We start from the raw sequence: 18664 nt of genomic DNA on the forward strand, positions 1-18664 counted from the left end.
TTGAAAGATTGAGACTCTTTCGCAAAGTCGACCACACTGCAGACTCCTCAGAAGTTAGCCTAAGTTTGAGGTCGGAAGGGGAATGGGTGTGTCCTGAGTGTCCAGAGCTTTGTCATTGTTTCATGAAGAAGGGCTGGTAAGTCTATGGTCTAAGCAGAATCACCCTCACCACACATGGTGAAAGAACAGGGGGCACAAAATCACCTCACAGATTGAATTCCTGGCCCTGTGTATGAGAGGGGAGTGAGCAGGTGGGGGCATTTAAAGAGGTGGGAGAGGGATTAGGAAAAGTTCAGAGTCTCTTCAATTCCAAACAATGCTTTTTATTTCAATTGTCACCCTCAAAGAAAAGGTCTTGTGTATAAGTAAGAACTCAGTCAAAATTTCACAACATAAATATTTGGCAAATGTTTATCTTTGATCTTATCTCAACCTGCCCATGGAGAAATATTTAAAAAGGTGAGAGCTGAAGTAATTGCCCAAAGACAGCATCACATGGCATGATGATCCAAAGCAGGCCCCCCTCTCCCTCTGTCTTTAAGCCCCAAGGCTAAAGGCATTGGACATTCTGGTAGGTGAGACCTGTGGGTAGGTGAGCAGACCTAGAAGAGAGCAGTCCTGCCCCTGGTGATATGATCGTGTCATCTCTTTCTTTCCCTGATATTCTGGAGTAGAGGGGTCTTTCTTTCTTGAGTTGGAATTTTCCCGTTTGAAAGGTATCTTGCTTTTCTTCACTGGTACAGCTTATTTCTCCTTAACCACTGCGACTTGTGGATAGGAAGCTCAGTATAGACTAAAAGGTTTGAGATTCCACAGAGCTTTGCTTTCCATTTCTCAAGCCCTGACCCAACATGCCACGGTTTCCCAAGCCATTCCTAGTGCTTTGGAAACAGTCATGGGGTCTTTGACCTGTGGTCTGTAGGTGCTGTGTGTGGAAGGGAGAATCCCAGAAAACTTCTCTCCTGGAGTTACAGTGCCCATGACTCTGCAGTGCCTGACTTCACTTCTATCCCAAGAAGAATGAAAGTTTCGCCATTAACACTTCCCCTTCCAGGAGGTAATTACCCTGAAATATAGAAGGAAAGGGAACACCTGACATTCCTGTGCCACTTTCTTGGCCCACACCTCTGAAGCTCTCAAGAGCTAGGACAGGTACTGCTTCGCCATAGTAGGAACACAGGGAATACCTGTGAATGGAATTCTTCCTGTGTTAGAAAGCTATTTCATTCCTGCTGGAAGTTCATCCCAACTTAGACCCACATGATATTATAGGTGAAAGAAACTTAGAACTGACTCTAGCACTTTGATTTTACATTTTGGGAACAGTATCCTAGAAGAGCAAAGTGATTGTCTGAGATCCTACGATCATTGTCAGAACTGAAATTAGCATCGGGGGCTCTCGTCTATCATTAAAATGCAAACCTTTATTCACTGCCCTATGGTGGGAAGGGAGCCCCACATCCTTGCAGCAGAAGATGGGGAGTCAGGATTTTGAGATAAGACCCCAAACAGTTCAGACTTCAATCAGACTCTTCCTGATGCTGCTTTTCAAAGTGTCAACCAATAACTCCTGTGAAGAGTAAGAAATCTAGAAAAGGAGGAGACTTGTTTTCTTTTGGAGATGGGACCCCTTTGATTTGGGGTCTGCTTGCTTTTATTTCTTGGGTGGGATTTTATATCTAACACACACCCCAGCCAGCTGCTGTAAAGTTCACAATGACATTTATCACTCTAGTTCCCTTCTCTATGCAGTAGACGTGAGTTATATGTATGACCCTCCAGTAGTAAGTGGTTTAATTCATGCTACGGCACCTGACTAAATAGTCCCCTCTGGATTTCAGTGCCCAGCAGGACTGCAGGCTTCTCTGCGGGCACCAACCTTGTCATGCACTGTCCTTCCTGTTCACTTGACCCAGTTGTTGCTGTCATGTTTAAGGCTCACTGTTTTCTCAGAGTGCTTTTTTTTTTTTTTTTGGAGAAACAAAGCTTCAGACAGAGACTGCTCTCTTCTTAGCCACCAGATTGGTGGTTCTCACACTCAAGTCCACATCAGAGTTCCTGGGGGACTTGCCTATGTGAAGAGTGCCAAGCCTCACTGCTCAGACAGTGTGATTCAGTAGGTTTCAGCTATTCCCAGGAATCTGCATTTTTAAGCAACTCTGGAAATTGTTCTGGTAGAGTTTTCTCCTAGAGGACACTTTCAGAAACTCTATACCCTGTCCTTTAAACTGTCTACAAAAACATCCTAAGACAGCTCTCTGTGCTTTGAGTATGTGGCACTTAGCAGTGGTCTCTGACCTGGGTCTTCATTAAAACCTCAGTGGAGTTGCATCCCCTGAGCAACCTGTCCTTTCTCTTGAGAAGCAGGTAGAGTGGCACCTTGGCAAGAACATGGGCCCTAGTGCCACAATGAGTGTGAATTCTGGCTCTGCTACTTGCTAGATGAGTGACCTGGTGCAAGTTTCTAGACCTCTCTGTGCTTCAGCTTCTTCATCTGTGAAAAAAAGGATAATAATACTAGCTACCTCATAGGGCTATTATGAGGATTAACCAAGTCAAATTTGTAGAATGTCTAGAACAAAGCCTTTCAATTTTAAGTGCTATATTAGAGTTGGATAAGTTCAGTTACTACCGCTAAAATCCCATGATTCTAAAAAGTAGAAAATATGTAGTATAGCTATGCACTATATTAGGCTATTGAAGTCGAGAAAGGAAATGACTTGCTGAAGTCTACAAAGCTGGTCAGTAGCATGGACAGGACTAAATATGTTTCTTTTTACTCCTAGATAAATGATCTTTCTTCTTCCCAAACTGCCTGTCTAGCCTCAATTTCTCTTGTTATAATGAATACCATTTTTGTTGTATAGCTGCCAATATTAATAGACAAAAATGCAATATTCTACTTATGGAAACTCTACTTAGATTGGAAGACAACTATGAAGCCACTTTTCATTCTTCCTCCACCTCTACCCTAATTAGCAACCATCTCAAGTTATTGCCACTGCGTTCCTGGTCTGATCATTGTGCTCTTCCTCCAGTATCTATGCAGGGAGGCCTGGCGAAGGCTTATGGGGTGGGTGGGGCATGGCTCATCAGTGGTATTTGGAGCTACGAGTCTCTGGCTCTTGGCATCTGCTCCATTTTATCCCTACCTGCTGCACCATTAACTCATCACCTTGTATGAATTTAGCAGAAAGGTTCCCCAGTCTCTTATAAGAAGCATGTATAGCTAGCATTCTATTGTAAGGCTTTTGAAAATACACAATATCCATATCTGGAAGTCATTTGACAACTCATTTCCTGAATCACTTACTTTTTTTTTAACTTACCTTATCAACATATATCAGAATGATCTGATATTTTGGGCTAGAGAACTGAATATTCTTCTTAGGGATGGAGTGGGGAGGGTGAATTTTCTCTTTCATATTGTTTTCTCTCTGACTCTCTATTTTGTCCACCACTCCTGGCTCTGACTTGGGCTGATCTGAGACCGAAAGTCTTGACCTGAAGACAACTGAAGATATCAGGTACATTAAGCAGTTTCTATCCATCTTGCTTTTCAAACATTGTTCTCTGGATTTATCCACCTTTTTTTCTGGTTTCCTTCTTCAACTTCTTTTATTGAACAAATGAAGCTCTGCTATGCCAAACCCTCTTTTTTGATGCTTTCCTTCTCATTCTTTCATTCCATAAAGAAGCCTTTCTTAAAGCACCATTGGCATGGAGTAGAATGCCAAATGAGCCAAAGCAATCTGGTCCTTGTACTTCTGAGGTTTATCTCAATAGAGAGTCTAAATGTGAATGAAAGTAAAGAAAATGTGCAAATAATAGACCGTTAAAATTCAAATGCAAAATTCTATAAGGTTGGAAAGTTTCAGTATACTTAGAAGATCTGAGTCAAAATGACATAATGTCAACATTTGGTAAATAAAATTATTTCTCTGGCAGAATATACACTTGCTACTATTGAAATGGCCTACAGAGTAGAAAATTAAGGTAATTGTCTGGACGCTGAGGCCCAAGGCAAGATGCTTTTAAGCAATCAGCCACATTTACAAAGTCTTAAGCCCAAGAGCATTGGGTGGAACCATTCTGTAAGCAAAGCCTTAGCTATGAAAACAACTTTTGAAATTAAGATTCAAAAGATAAAATCAACAACAGGTGTTCTTTGCTTTCTGCAGTAGGTGTGTTCTTGAAAAGTTGGGTGTCAATATTTTTTTCCCCATTAATCACAGTCTAAACATAACAGGCAAGCTGAATATTTAAAGAAACCATGTAGTTGATCTCACTGTAAAGTTCTTTTAGAGTTTTAAAAGTCATTTTTCTTTTCAAAGATCAGGTTTTCTTCGACTGTAATTTATTAGAAGTAGAGACTTATCATGTTGTTGGTTATTGCCTACAGTTAAAGAATGTAAGCATTTATGGGTGCGTCACAGAGGGCTGGGGCTTTAGAAATTTTATATTTATCAAATATTTTATACCTATTTTTTATTCTGTTGGGACAATAGCTTTCCTGGGGTCAGAGAGATGGCTGATCTTCATTTCTGTCTGATCCTTCCCAGTCTTGCAACCCTCATTCTTTCTTTTAGTCCCCATTTCTCCCCCACCACTAGAAAACTGATCAGTCTTTCTTAATCTTATGATCTTTCTCTAAGCACTAGTTCTCTATGACAGATAATCTGGTGCTTTGGGTTGAAGACTAAATATTCTCCTTAAGATGAAGTTAGGTTGTCAATGACTCAGAGATCATCATAGGACTCTGTCTAAGGCTATTCAATATGGTAGCACTAGTCATATGTGACTACTAGCGTTTGAAATGTGGTGAACAAAACAGAGAATTTAATTTTTAATTTAAAAACTGATGTGTTTCAGTTATTGGAGAGATTTAAGTATGTTTGAAACAACTTGATCATATTTCAGCTGTAAGTTTTATGGATTCTAAATATAGATCAAAAATTTCTAAAAAGATTTTAACATTTGAATTGAGATGTACTCTAAGTATATAATAAATACCAGATTTTGAAGATTAGTAGAAAATGTAAAATATTTTATTAATAATTTTATATCGGCTACATGCTGAAATGATAATATTTTGAATGTATTGAGTAAAATAAAATATTATTAAAATTGACTTTACCTCTTTCTTTTTTATGTGGCTATTAGGATATTGAAAACTATAAACGTAGCTCATATTATGTTTCTGTTGCACAAAACCGATCTGAAGTATTCCATTGCCTTACTTCATGACCACTCCCCAGGTCTAGCCAAATGCAGCTAGCTAGCCCTACAACAGGGTTCAAGGGTTTTAATTTGAACTCTCTTCAGCTGAAGAAAATGCATTAACCTCCAGTTTTATTTTTCGAGTTAGCTTTTGAGTCCACACTTAGGTGACAGTTGCTCTGGGATCTTTGAATTTTCTTGATGACTTTCTGTTTTATAAAGCCCACATACATATGATTTTTTTTTTAAACTGCAAGACTTTCAGAAAATACTTAATAGAAAGACAGATTTGGAACGAATATTTGAAATTGTTACTTTGAACTTCTGATTTCATATGGGGAGAAAACTTGCCCAAGCACATTCTGCTCTGCACCTCCAGACCACCTCTGGTCAGGACCCTCCCTGTTAATTTCCCACCAGAAGTGACTAGAGCCAAAAAACACAGCTGTGGACACTATGACAGGTAATTACAAAGCACCAATGTTCATTAATGAAACCAGGTGATGGACCATGAACCACACCATTCAAAATCTTGGCTAGTTGGAATGGAATATACTGGGCTGAAGATTGGCAAGAGCCTGGGTTTGGGGTTAGGGGTTGGACATGAATCCAAACTCTGCTATAAATCTACTGTGACTCACTGGGCAGGTTTCTCTTCACACCCCCTTGCTCATCTGTCAACTGAGAGGGTCAAGGCAGAAGGAATCTAGGGCTCCTCCCTTCTCCCAAAGGCCAGGTCTCAGTCAGTCTAATCCCAGCCTCTGCCATTTCCAACTTCAAGAACACCAAAGGCACAGCTACCTGGGTTTGAGAATTCCAAAGTTCCAGGCCAGCAATCTTGTCCTTCAGGGAGTGAGGTGCAGTGCTAGGACAGTCAGCAGGCTCTGTGACGCTGCTGTAACCTCACCCTTGGTCATTGACCTACTTAGTAAAGTGTTCCATCACACACAACTTTGCGGGGTCAAGTGCATTCACATTTTAAAGCCATTTGTAAAGCATTTATCAAATCAACATCCAGAAAACATACTAATTTTTACTCTCACCATCCTGCATGAAAGGGCTTATTTTAGGGCATTGTAATTTAATTTGCTGCTTTGTGATTATAAACGACGCCGAACTCCCCCCATATGTTAATTAGCAACTTTCATTTCATCTCTTATGAATTGAATACTTGCATCCTTTGCCCTGTTTTCTCAAGTCTTGTCATCTTAATGGTTTGAAAGAACTCTTTACACTTATAAATGTCTTTCTTGTTACATATTTGCAACATTTTCTTGCAAATGTTTTTTCTAGTTTGCGACTTATCTTTTAATTTTTTGGATAAGTTACTTTTAATTTACAGATATTAACATTTTTAGATGGTCATATTTATCCATCTTTTAAAAAGACGACCGCTTGTTTTTGTACATTTGAAACACTGTCTCCACTCCCAATTTCACATGCAAGAGTGATCTATTTCAGTTATTCCATTCCTTTCAGTTTTCGAACCTATTCAATCTAACCCTTGTTGACATCATCGGAGAAAAGTTTTCATCTGAAATTTTAAACATCTCAGCTACACTGTATCAATCCAGCTGGAATTATGTGTGGTTGTTAGAATGGGTGGTAAATATAAAATGGGGCAGAAGTAAAATGAATTATCATTGATATATGTAAAGCCAAAAATTTGGGTATCAACTGAAGAATTTCATTACATTATGGAACTTTTCATATATTCAATTGAAGTTTGGTTGAGAGTCACCACCAGTTAACTGGGCTTCATTTATAAACATTTACCTTAAAATTTCTAAAATCAAGAGCAGGGTCCACATAGGTATTATGTCAGGGATCATCTCTGGGATCGAGAGGATTTTCTCCTTTGACCAGATGCTTACCACTGTATGGACAAATGGCCTGGGTGCTGCTTTTGCTTTGGGTTATTTCTTCCTGATGCAGACACAGTTGCTTTTCTTTGGAGTGGACAGTGTGGGGACCAAGTAGCTTCAGTGGGCATGCAACATCCTGAAAATGAAGGAAAACCATTCTGCTGGCTCTCTGGGTCAGCCACCCTCTACAAAGCAAGATGCCAGCTACCGCTCTGACTGAAGTAAAAGTCCTCTGTAGCGCCACATGCTCACCATCGGGTACTACACAACTTCCTGAGCTCTTCCTCGTCAGTGAGGTAGGGCTCAGAATAACATTTGGTCATGGAAAAAAAATTTCAAGTCATCAGGGTTTATCATGTCTGAGCCATTGAGGGTGTACCTTGTGTTCTTTTGAGGTCAGAAATTGCTTTAGATAAAGAAGATAAAATGAAATCAAACACATTGTGCTTACCCCATACATGCTTTGAGGGGCTCCAGGAAAACCCTAACACGGTTAGGACAAAGAGTCAGCGGAGACTTCGAGGATGACTTGGTTAGGGTAAATTGGCCACTCTGCTGGTTCCTCCCCTGAGAATGTCTTTTCCTTTTCAGGGGATGTTAATTTTATACTCAACATACTTAAGCACATTAATACCAATCTTGAGTCCAGTTTGCTTTATGTTTCTTTCCCGCGGAGGGGAGTAGGAAACTGGGAATTATGGGAGTCGGGATTGGTGGTGAAATGACCCCTAAACTACAAGCCTTTAGTTTGGAAAATACGCATGACTTAGCCTGCTCTCGGCATATGTCCTCCCTCTTGCCTCCACCCTCCTATTTGTCACAGTGTCCCTCCCTTCCCTTAAGACATGGTTTTAAATGCTTCCCATGTTAACACCAAATTAGAGAATGTTCCATTGCTCTTTCTCATCCTAACACCCTGCCTAACCCAACATCGTATGTGAAAATCTAGAGAAATTGTGTCTATTTTGCATAAGGTCTTAAACTTTTATTATTTTCCTCTGCATAAGCTCCTTGGTTACAGGGTTGACATATTCAAACACACTTCATAGAGTCCAGCTCAATATTCCTTTTGGAAATGCTTTAATTAAAAAAAAAAAAGTCAAAGACTCTCATCTGTTTAAGTTTGTTACACACTCACGTAAACTCATACAGTTGATGTAGAAGACTTTCTCAAGCCCTGATATCATTGGGATAATGGAGGCTCTGAAACGCTCTGCGGTGAGGATTGGGAACGTTGGCTATCCTAGGGAGGCCTCCATTCACAGACACATCCCCTCCCACTCCGGGATTTAATAGTGAAGAATTGAAATTGTCAGAATTCATTGGGTTGCAATGATAGATACCCAACTCAAACTAGTTTAAGCAAAACAGAGTATTTAATGGCTCTGAAAAGTCCAGGAGTACAACTGGTTTGGGGTATAGATGACTAGTTTCTCAACATTCTTCCACTCTATTTTGCTTTTTTTTGCATTGGGTCCATTCTCAGGCACGGATGTCTTCTAGCAATATCACCCTATAGCATAAAAAACTCTAAGCAGAAAGAGGAAGCCTCTTTTGCAAGAGGTCTAAACCAAGTTCTGGGGAGAGTTCTCACTGACCTACCTTGGCTCATGCGGCCTCCTCTGAGGTGCTCATAGTGGCCAGTGGAATAAGGTCTTTTTTATTAGCCCAGCCTCATCAAGGCACCCAACCCTAGAGCCGGGGGTTAGGGGCAGCCTCTCTCCAAAGTGAACGATGGCTCACCTCAGGGACACAAGGCTGCTATTCCCAGGGGAAGGGATACTGGGCAGGCAGAACAGTTGATGTCCACTTCAGCCTACGGTAGGTGGATGGCATGGGGGAACTTTTAATTCTGTTCTGGGTGAGTCTGGGATCACCCTTTACCCCGGACAAACAAATTAAGTCTGGAACATACAAATGATGTCAGGGTGGTGCCAGAAACATGACAGGCTTTAGAAGTAAATCGTCACATGGGGACGTAGTTTGATCGCAATTCAATCCTCCTCCTCTCCATGGCTCTGTCCTCCTTCTGTCTATTTCCAGGTCACACCAGCCACACCTATTGTACCTTGACACCCTTGTGCAGCACATATTCAAGCCCAGTGGGGTAGAAACGAAGTCTTTAGGGTTCATTTCCTGCCAATTGGTCTGTGTCTTCCCCCTGGGCAGCAGCATGTGTTATATTCCATTAAGTCACCATGTTTCTTAACATACTGCCCGTCTCTGGATGTCCCTGAGGGAGGGGCATCGTTGGCCCCATTGGCTGATCCTTTCTGTTTGACAGGGATACTCTGCATCATGTTCTTCACCATGAGAATCGATATGAGGCTGTGAAAGAGCACTGCACTGGGAATTTAAAACTGGGGTTCCAATCCCAGCTCAAAAACTAACTAGCTGGGCGATTTTAAGAAAAACTTTCAGTCGATTTCCTCCTCTATATTTGACTCTTTCTTCTTCAAACTAACCTGTTTATAAGGTCCCTCCATGCTCTAGTGCTCCTCTAGTCTGAGAATCCAGTGCATTTTAGTTTCAAGTTTTTCCTCTGAAAATTAGAGAGAATAATGCTTATCTCCTAAAATAATCCCCAGAGACTGGATATATGGAGATAGGAGGAAAGGTTGAAACCCAACTCATTCACTGAGTAGGCAGGGGACTAAGGGCTAATTAATAACTTCTCTGTGACTCACCTTCCTCATCTTTAAGATGGAACTACAAGATGTCATGAAGATTAAATGGTTTACTACTTTAAGGGTGCCTGGGACATAGTTATCATCCATTATTGGCGTTGCTGTTGTTGTTTTATAATGAACAAAATAAAGGAAATGTGCTATGTTTTAGGATCACATATCTGTTAAAGACTTACCAGTGACAAGAATTTATGTCTTATGAGGCAGAAGGTCTCATTTTTAGTAGATATAATTAATAATAGTAATAATAATAATGATTATTAATTGTATCTAATTATTGCTACCCTTGAAATATTTGAAGACACCATCAGGCCTCCTCTTAAGCATTCCTGTATTCTTCAATTCCTTTCCGTTGCTATCATAACGAGACTGGCCACCCTCTATAAATATGTTTAGGTTTGTTAATGCCCCCTCTAAATGAGGCACCTCAAACTTAACTTAGATGGGATCTAGGCAGTGCTAAACCTATCCCCTCCCTTCAACATGTAATCACACTTTTGTTAGCGCTGCCTGGGACTGGATTTCCTTTCTAGTAGCCAAGTCATGTTTGGGGCTCAAATTGAGCTTGTGGCTAAGAAAGCTTGAATTGTTTTCATATAAACCATTGGAAACTATTTTTAGAACTCACATCCTCTGTCTTACCTGTCCAATGTTACCTTCTGGGATAAATATTGAAAATCCTCCAAATGAAGATTGAGGAAATTCTGACTCTAGGAAGTTGATGTCAGTTAACTACACCACATTTTGTTTGTTTATATTTTAAAAAGGAAGTGAGATATTCAGTGAGACTCTGAGCATCAAGCTGGACAGAGTTGTGATGGTCTGATCCGAGGGAGTCATTAACCAGCGTCAACCAGGCTTTAGTCTGTGAAGCTGGAGGCAATCACTTCGACACAATCATTTTGAAAACTATGGTTAGGCTCATTCACAGGGTATCTAGATGTGTGTTTGTTTGCTGTGGTGTTGTTTATGGGAAATGAAAACTACCATTGAACCATCTCGGTAATCCCCTTCCAACCCCTAAAATATGCCTGGAATAAATCGCTGAGTTTTTCATTTGAATATACCGCTTTTCCATAAATGAATCTTTGCTTCTTATCTGAGATATAATATTGATGTTTGGTAAGAATGTACCAAACACTGTGTCCTTGTAGCCAATTACATGAATTGTCAAGATTGAGTTTCTGTTTTTCAATAAAAAGGAAGATATTTCCAACTTCAGATATCCCTCCATTCCTAAGGGAAGCAAAGTATAGAGTCAAATATTAACTGTTCTTTATGTACATATGAAAACCATACTTAAGTGTTTTTATTATTTAGCCTATTTATCTCTATTGTATCTAGTATAATATAATTATAACACACACCCAGATATACAAAGTTTCTATGTATCTATACATAAATAGTCTGTATGTATACATATGTATATGTATCAATGTACCTATATTAATTTGTGATAAAATCTTATTACCCCATATTGACAGTATTCTTGTAATTTACCTTTTATTTTTTAAAACACATGTACTTTTCTTCCTCAGGTTTTTTCAGTGAGTGTATCTCGCTCCCAGTGATCATCAATTACTTTTATAAAGGCTCATCAATCACTTGTTTGGTGTCTGGAAGATAAATTCAAAGTATACATTTTAATGTCAAGCTGACACATTTTGATTTCTGAAATCAATTCTTATTTTTATTTTAAAAATTGAGAAAAATGTCTCTCTATTTTGATTCTTTGGGTGTTTCTCCCATTCTCCGCAATTATTCAAAGATTCTTGACCATGCATCTTAAGGTGTTTCTCTCAGCTGTCATCCCCTTTTTTTTAACATAATGTTGTTAGTCCTCAGCCCTGCTGGTGTCCTCTTGTGCTAGTTCTGTTCCCATTCCTGGATCACTGAGCACTTCTGTTGCCAGGTCCACTGTGCACTTTGTGCGTTTCACTGCCCAACCCCAGCAGGAGCCCTGTGCTCCTGGACCGTCCTTCACTGAGTTCTTGTACACATTTCATCACACATATTTCCTGTCTCAAGCTGCTAACCCCAGCCTCTTCAGGGGTCAGCCTGGGCAGATTACATCACCTGAGACTTGACTGTGCCAGTGGAGGTCCACTGCCCTGTACTGCTTTGCCTTCCCTTCCCTCCATGGTATTCTAATCATTGTGGTAGGAAGAGGGGACATAGAGGGAATGTTGTGGGTCCCATTGTTCTGAACTTGGACCATGAAACTATCCTTAATTTCATCCACACTCAACATCACCATCCCCACTACTACCTCCACTTGAGTGCACATGGACCAGGAACCAGGAACCACTCACCATCTATGGCCAAGGCACAGACCCTTCCATTCTGGCCTGGAGAAGACGTGTGTTTATCTCTAGTCCTCTGGCACTTATTCGATGAAACCTTACACTAATAATTATTTTTGTATGTGAAATGAGAAATATTTAGATAGATTGTAAGTTACTTGGCATTTAATTTTATTGTCTTCCCTAAACTGACCAGCTCATGTTCTCCCAAAAGTTTGTTAATTCCAGCCCCAAGACGATATGATTGATTGGAACTATAAAGGGGAAACAGAAGCAACAACAAAAACAATAAAAAAACAAGATCTATCTGAACAAATTATTAAAATAGCGGAGATCAGGTGTTCTTGAAATTCACTCTATGGGTTTTAGTCATTGTGGCTTGAGAGGAGTAGGTGAGGACTTTTAGTATAAACTACTTAAACACCTAGTTTTGAGTGGTGATGGCTGGTTGGAAAGAATAATGAAGAAAGAACATGAGAAAAAATATGAGAAATAAAAGGAGAGAAAGAGAGAAGACAAGGAAGAAGAAAATAAGATGAATAAGGAGAGGAGAAGAAGAAGAATGAGTGGTTTTAATTTCACATTCCAAGGAACACACTAGTAAAAAGGAATCTAAGGACGAGGCAGAGGTTTTTATTTTCCATTTATTTAGGCTCGTGGAATGATCTCACCCTGGCTTTCATTGTATACGTCGGCCAAGGCAGGTTTTCCAGACCAGTCAAGCTTCTTTCTCACCTGCTGGGATGTCATTCTTGGATGTCAGAGAAGGAAGTATCCTGGCTCCTGTATCCTTGGCTGACTGAGTCAAAATATTCATCAACCCACAGATATGCATTTGACTCTGCTGGAGATAGAAAGAATATAGGTGAAGTTTTGTTTTGTTTTGTTTTTTTAAAGTTTTTTTTCCTAATGAGGCTTATTAGCCGGATGAAAAGATAAATCCAATAGGAAAAGATAAATACAACCTTTGGTCTGTAGCGAGTACCCAAGAGGGGACTATAAAAGGAAGAGTCCAGCCACACAGATGAGAAAGAGTCATGGCGAGACCTTTTATGCAGGTGAGGAAGAGGAAAGAGCACAGCAGTTGGTGTTGGGATACATGGGTTCAAATCATATTCCCGCCACTTGCCGATTATGTGACCTTGGCCACACCGTTTTACCCGACGAAGGCTCAGTTTCCCGGTGTGTAAAATGTTACCTATAATGCGTATTTTATAAAGCCCCTATCAAACACATTATCTCAGTCAATCCTGTTGGCAGTTCCGTAAAGTGTGACTCATTGTGCAGAGTTGACTCTCTTTGTCACTGTATTGGAAATTCCGTGGAGAATGTTCTCAGAGGAGCAATCTCAGGGGGACAGGGTTTTCTTGCCTTGCATCCAGAGGAAGCTGTGGCCACTGAAGGAGGTAAGCTATTCCATCAGACTGGGAAAGGCAAGAAGGGGACACCAGAAGTTTAGATTCTTCTGGAGTCCTTCCAGCATCTTATCTCACTTTAGTTCTTTCCTGAGCTTCCCAGATGTGCAGATGTGCAGATGTATAGACTGGAGGGACAAGCCAGGATGAATTTAGGGCTGAGAAACTCAGCTGGCTCAACCTACGGGAAACGTTCTCACCTCAAAGCAAAGGCCTCTGACAGCAATTTCCTTTCACTTACTCACCCTGGTGTTTTCACATTGAGATGAGGAGTGTAACTTTAAAAGTCCAAGGCCTGGGTCCAGCTTCTTTGGCATAGACAACTCATAAAGTAAGGGAACTATTACAGGTACACATGGAAGATCTTAATGAGATAAAATTTATAGTTTTGGCCCTAGAAAGAAGAGAAAACATACTCCTCACCCACTTTTAAAAAAACATTTTCTCTTATACCCTTCCTTTCATACCTGTTTGCTTCCTCCTCTGCTGCTCTCGCTATGTTCCTGGGAAACCTTTCTTAGGCGATGCAAAGTTCTTGTCTGCATGCACTACACCCTCTAAACCCAAATTTCCTTAGAAACTTGAGGAATCTGAGGCACAGAGTAGGTTGGATCATATTGTCTTGGAGGCTCAGGGCAGAATAATATGAAGAAACTTCCAATTTTGACAGAATGGGTAAATGGGATTATGGAATTTAGGTGGGACTTGAGAAGGTGGTGTGTCTTCATCCTTATAACCATCTGCATCATTTTTATGATTATGATGCTGACGATGATGATGACAGCACAGTAATAACATGAATACTGGGTGAATTCCATTGAGTGTTTACTAAGTACCAAGTACTGTGTTAAGCCCCGTACATGGATTATATTATTTAATTCTCACAGTGTTTGAGATAGGTTAATAATAATCAGCTCTTCACTAATAAGGTTGTCAATGTTTAAAAACATGGAGTAAAGAGCCAAAGGTCAAACAGCAAGAAAAGGCAGAACTAGGATTCAAACTCAGGCAGTTAAGCACCGAAGTTCAAGATTTTAATTATTGTCTCTGGGGTCTTCCAAGTGACAAATTCCCCCAGCCAGTTTTGCATCCACTGCTTCCAGAAAGTAAACCACTCACCTACATACCTGAAGACCCTGTAAATTGATCCTCCTTCCAAAGAGTGTGAACGTGGGCTTGAACCTGCACAACTCTGGCCCAGAGCTTGGACTTTCAATGTAAAGAAGAGAGAAACCAGAAGGTTGATTCTCTCAGCCTTCAACAGGGCTCACACTCAGCTCTCTAAAGATGATTAGCAGATAAGGTATGTGAAAACACAGGAGATGAGAGGGCTTGGATGACTAATGCTACATTCATAGGTCATTGTGTCATCTTGCTTCTCCTTCTTAATCCCGAAGCGCTCAGAAGCCTCAGCTTCTTCCCATTTTACTCGCTATATACTAAGGCAAATAGCTTTGATTTCTTCCTATCCGTCCAGTATTCTCACTCCCATGGCAGCCATTTAAGTACAGGGTACTCCCCAGTTACCATAAGGTGTATTGTGAGAATGTTCTGGTTATGGATATTGTATCAGAATAGGTCTGAAAATGAAACACACTAAGAGTAGAGTTTAAATAAAGGGATTATTTACAAAGTATGGGAGGATTAAGGGAAATCAACAAAGGATAGTGAAGCAACCCAGGGCTAGCAATGGTGGGATGCTAGTAGCACACAAAGGCTTGAAGGGGTTCTGGGGGAGTATTGGTTTCCAGAACCCAGACATGATAGTAGATGTTGTAGCAGAGAAATGACTGGCAGGAGCTGTGGCTTTCGGTAGAGAAGGCAGTTACCACAAACACATGGTTCATCAGGCAGCTGTCCATGGAATAAATACCCCAAGCTCTCTCCTTCCTTCCTGTAATCTCTCCTGCTGGTGCCTCTCATTGGAAGAACCCAACCAGAGCCAGAAGGCAAAGGAGCCCAATGAAACAGTTCCATAAAGCTCAGGCTTCCAGAGATATACAGGACAGACAACAGTAGAGTTAACCTGATAGAGAGTGGGGCAAAAAATTAAGGAGCCAACATAGATGTTTGCATTTTTTTTCTCATGTAAAGACCTCATGCTTACTTTTCTGTATATCTCACTGCAATATGCAAAAAGATCTAAAGACTCTTTCTGGGGGTTTAGTAAAGAATGCTATCCTATCAACTAGGACATCTGAGCTTCCTCACAGCCTGGTCACTGCAAAGGTCTCTCTCTCTAAAACCAAAATTTCCTGGGCTTTCAATGCTGTGTACTCTGGGACTTCACAGCCCTGTCAACTCTGAACCCTGCCTGTTGACATTAGCTCCTCCTTGGGAAGGTGGGGATGCAGAGCCCCTTATCTTTTCCTTCTGCTCCATGTTCCCAGGGGCCTGGTCTCAGAACAGAACTTTCTCTCTCTGATGCCAGTGCCATGACTTCCTCAAGAATGGGACTCTGGAGAGTCTGAACTCTGCTCTTTTCTCACTCTCCACCCTCTCTCAAGAGCCAAATTGAATCACACCTTTTCTTGGCAACTCACTCCATCCTTGTCTAACTTCTCTAGTTAGAGCAAAAACCCCTTCACTATTCAAAGAGTGGTTCATTGAAGTGCAGTAGCAGCATCACCTGGGAGCTCATTAGAAAGGCAAAGTCTCAGGACTCTGCCCACATCTCAGAGCCAAATCTGCCTTTCATAAGATCCCCAAGTTACTTGTATATAGTTACTTTGAGAAATTATATTAATAGCCGATACTCGATATTAAGAGATATGCAACGCCATTCTGACTTTCTTCCTTTAGCATTTATAGTGGTTTCAAAAGTTTTTTGATGTTATAAAGAAAGTTTTGGAAATATCGTGTGCATATATCCAATAGCTTCTATTTTGAAAAAGCGATTAGATTAACTCACTGGAGTCTCATTATTACTCTATGAAACATATACGTAGAGCTTATTAGCCCCATTTTCCATTTGAGAATCTGAGGCATGATTAAGTGATCTGGGTAGTTTGCTGGTGGGATGAATGTGTGAGTAGATGTCAGGCCTTGGAACTCATTTTGCAGCACAATGAAAAGAGCCCTCTCCCCCTCTCCCCCACTTTTCCCACATCCGTGTTTTTCAACACGTGCTCCACGTCCCATCTGCATCAAATTTACTTGGAGGGGAAGAGATTTTTTTAAAAAGTAGATTCCCAGGCTCCACCAAGACATAATGGATGCTTGTATGCTCTGCGAGACTTGAGAATCACATCCTTGTATAGTTAGAATGATCAGATTTAAAAGAATGGGAGGAAGGAATTTTAAGTTGATTGGGTTCACGTTGGTGAGACTTAAGACCATGGAAGACTTTGCAGAAGAATAAGGACAATTTCTCCCAGCCTGCCCAGCAGTTGTGAAAACTGCCAGGGGGTTTGGAAGGAGTAAGAGAGAGTTGATTAAGACTGGACAACCCCTCGGGTGTGGTAGTAAAAAAGAAAGGATCCAGCTGTGGAAAGAAAAATGATGTGACCCTCCTGCAAGTTGGAGTATGAGCAAGAGTTGGTAAATGAAGGGTTTCGGAAAGTAGTTGGAAACTGACGAGACGGAGGGAAAACATTAGCAGGAAAGAGAAAATAAAAAAGAAAAGGGAAAGTGGAAGAAAGGAGAGATGGAGAGTCGGGGAAAAGGAAACAGGTAGAGAGACATGAAAAACAAAGAAACGGAGGTGAGAATAGACAGAATGAAATCTGGAAGTGCCTTTGAGCTTATATGCTCCTTGAGCCAGGGTCTTGGGCTCTGGTGATACTTACTGCTGCATTATAAGCTTGAATTGACAAAGCTGGTCCATACATGAGTCTGTTAAGTTGTCACTTCTGGATATTGTCCTTAAAATTCCAGTGATGACTGGATTCTAGATACAGATTTAAATGGCCTGGCTTCTTGAGTCACAAATTATAGCAAAATGTGCTCATTTTATACTTATTTTAAAAAGAATTAATTCTGCTGAAATAATAAAAGGCAAAAAAGGAAGAAAGGAAGAAAGAAAGAAAAAAGAAAGAAAGGAAGAAAGGAAGAAAGAAATGATAGTAAAAAAAAAAGAAAAAAGAAATGAAAGACACCCAGATTGGAAAAAGTAAAAATGTCTTCATTTGAAAGTAATATGATTATGTATGTAGAAAATCCTGAGGAATCTATAAAATAGCCACTAGAACTAAGAAGCAAATTTAGCCATGTCTCAGAATATAAGGTCAATATTTAAAAATTATCTTATTTCCTCCTACTAGCAATAAACATTTGGACAATGAGATTTGAAGAGTTCATTTACAATACAATATCTAGTAACAAACTATAAATACCTATATAATTAAAATCTAAAAAAACATTGCTGAGAGATACTTAAAAAAAAACAAAAATAATAAAAGACATTTATATTCATGTGTTGAAACACTTACTATTTTAAGATGTCAATTCTTACTGAATTTATCAATAGATTCAATTCAATTCAATTCAATTCAATTCAATTCAATTCAATTCCAAATGACATTCCAGTAATCTTTTTTTTGTAGACATCAGCAAGATGATTCTAAAATTTATGTAGAAAGACAAAGTATCTAGAATAGCCTAAACAATTTCGAGGAAGAAGTAAAATAAAATTAAAGAATATATGCTACCTTATTTTAAAATTTACTACAAAGCTACAATATTGAAGATAGTGTATCTTCAGCAAAGAAATAGAATTAGAAATAGACCTAGATCCATGAAATGAAATTGATGAGCTGAGAAATTTATGTATACATATATATGTGTGTGTGTGTGTGTGTGTGTGTATGTATGTATATATATATATATATATATATATATATATATATATATATATATCAGTTGATTTTCAAAAAGGTGCTAAGGTAATTCAATGGGGAAAAGATAGTCTTTTCAACAAATGATGCTAAAGTTATTAGATATCTACATATAGAAAATGAACACTACTCCTTCCTTCATACCATACAAAAATATTAACTTGAAATGGATTGGAGACCTGAACGTAAAAGACAGAACGGAGAAAACACAGGAGACAGATGTTGAACCTTGAGATAGAAACAAAAAATAGATAAGGTGCAAAAAGCAAGGACAATAAAAGAAAATTAATTAATTAAATAGTCTTTTGAAAGAGATGATTAGAAAATAAAAAGGCAAGA

General features: G+C 39.7%; 2 long non-coding RNA genes across 2 annotated transcripts in view; both read right to left on the reverse strand.

Annotated features, from left to right (window-relative positions):
* Window positions 1-288: 288 nt before the first annotated feature.
* Window positions 289-7309, reverse strand: LOC120587639 (uncharacterized). The gene is made up of 3 exons (XR_005649055.1): window positions 7095-7309; window positions 3330-3791; window positions 289-1066 (listed from the first exon to the last, which is right to left on the reverse strand). It is a non-coding gene; the product is annotated as an uncharacterized LOC120587639 (long non-coding RNA).
* A 3881-nt stretch (window positions 7310-11190) lies between these two features.
* Window positions 11191-18664, reverse strand: part of LOC120587638 (uncharacterized) — an 89090-nt gene continuing 81616 nt past the window's right edge. The window contains exons 3-4 of the long non-coding RNA XR_005649054.1: window positions 12811-12919; window positions 11191-11388 (exon numbers count right to left, since the gene is read on the reverse strand). This is a non-coding gene — a long non-coding RNA (uncharacterized LOC120587638). The remainder of the gene's footprint in view (window positions 11389-12810; window positions 12920-18664) is intronic.

The sequence above is a fragment of the Pteropus medius genome, unplaced genomic scaffold, assembly GCF_902729225.1.
Source record: "Pteropus medius unplaced genomic scaffold, Ma_sr-lr_union100, whole genome shotgun sequence".
Lineage (NCBI taxonomy): Eukaryota > Metazoa > Chordata > Mammalia > Chiroptera > Pteropodidae > Pteropus > Pteropus medius.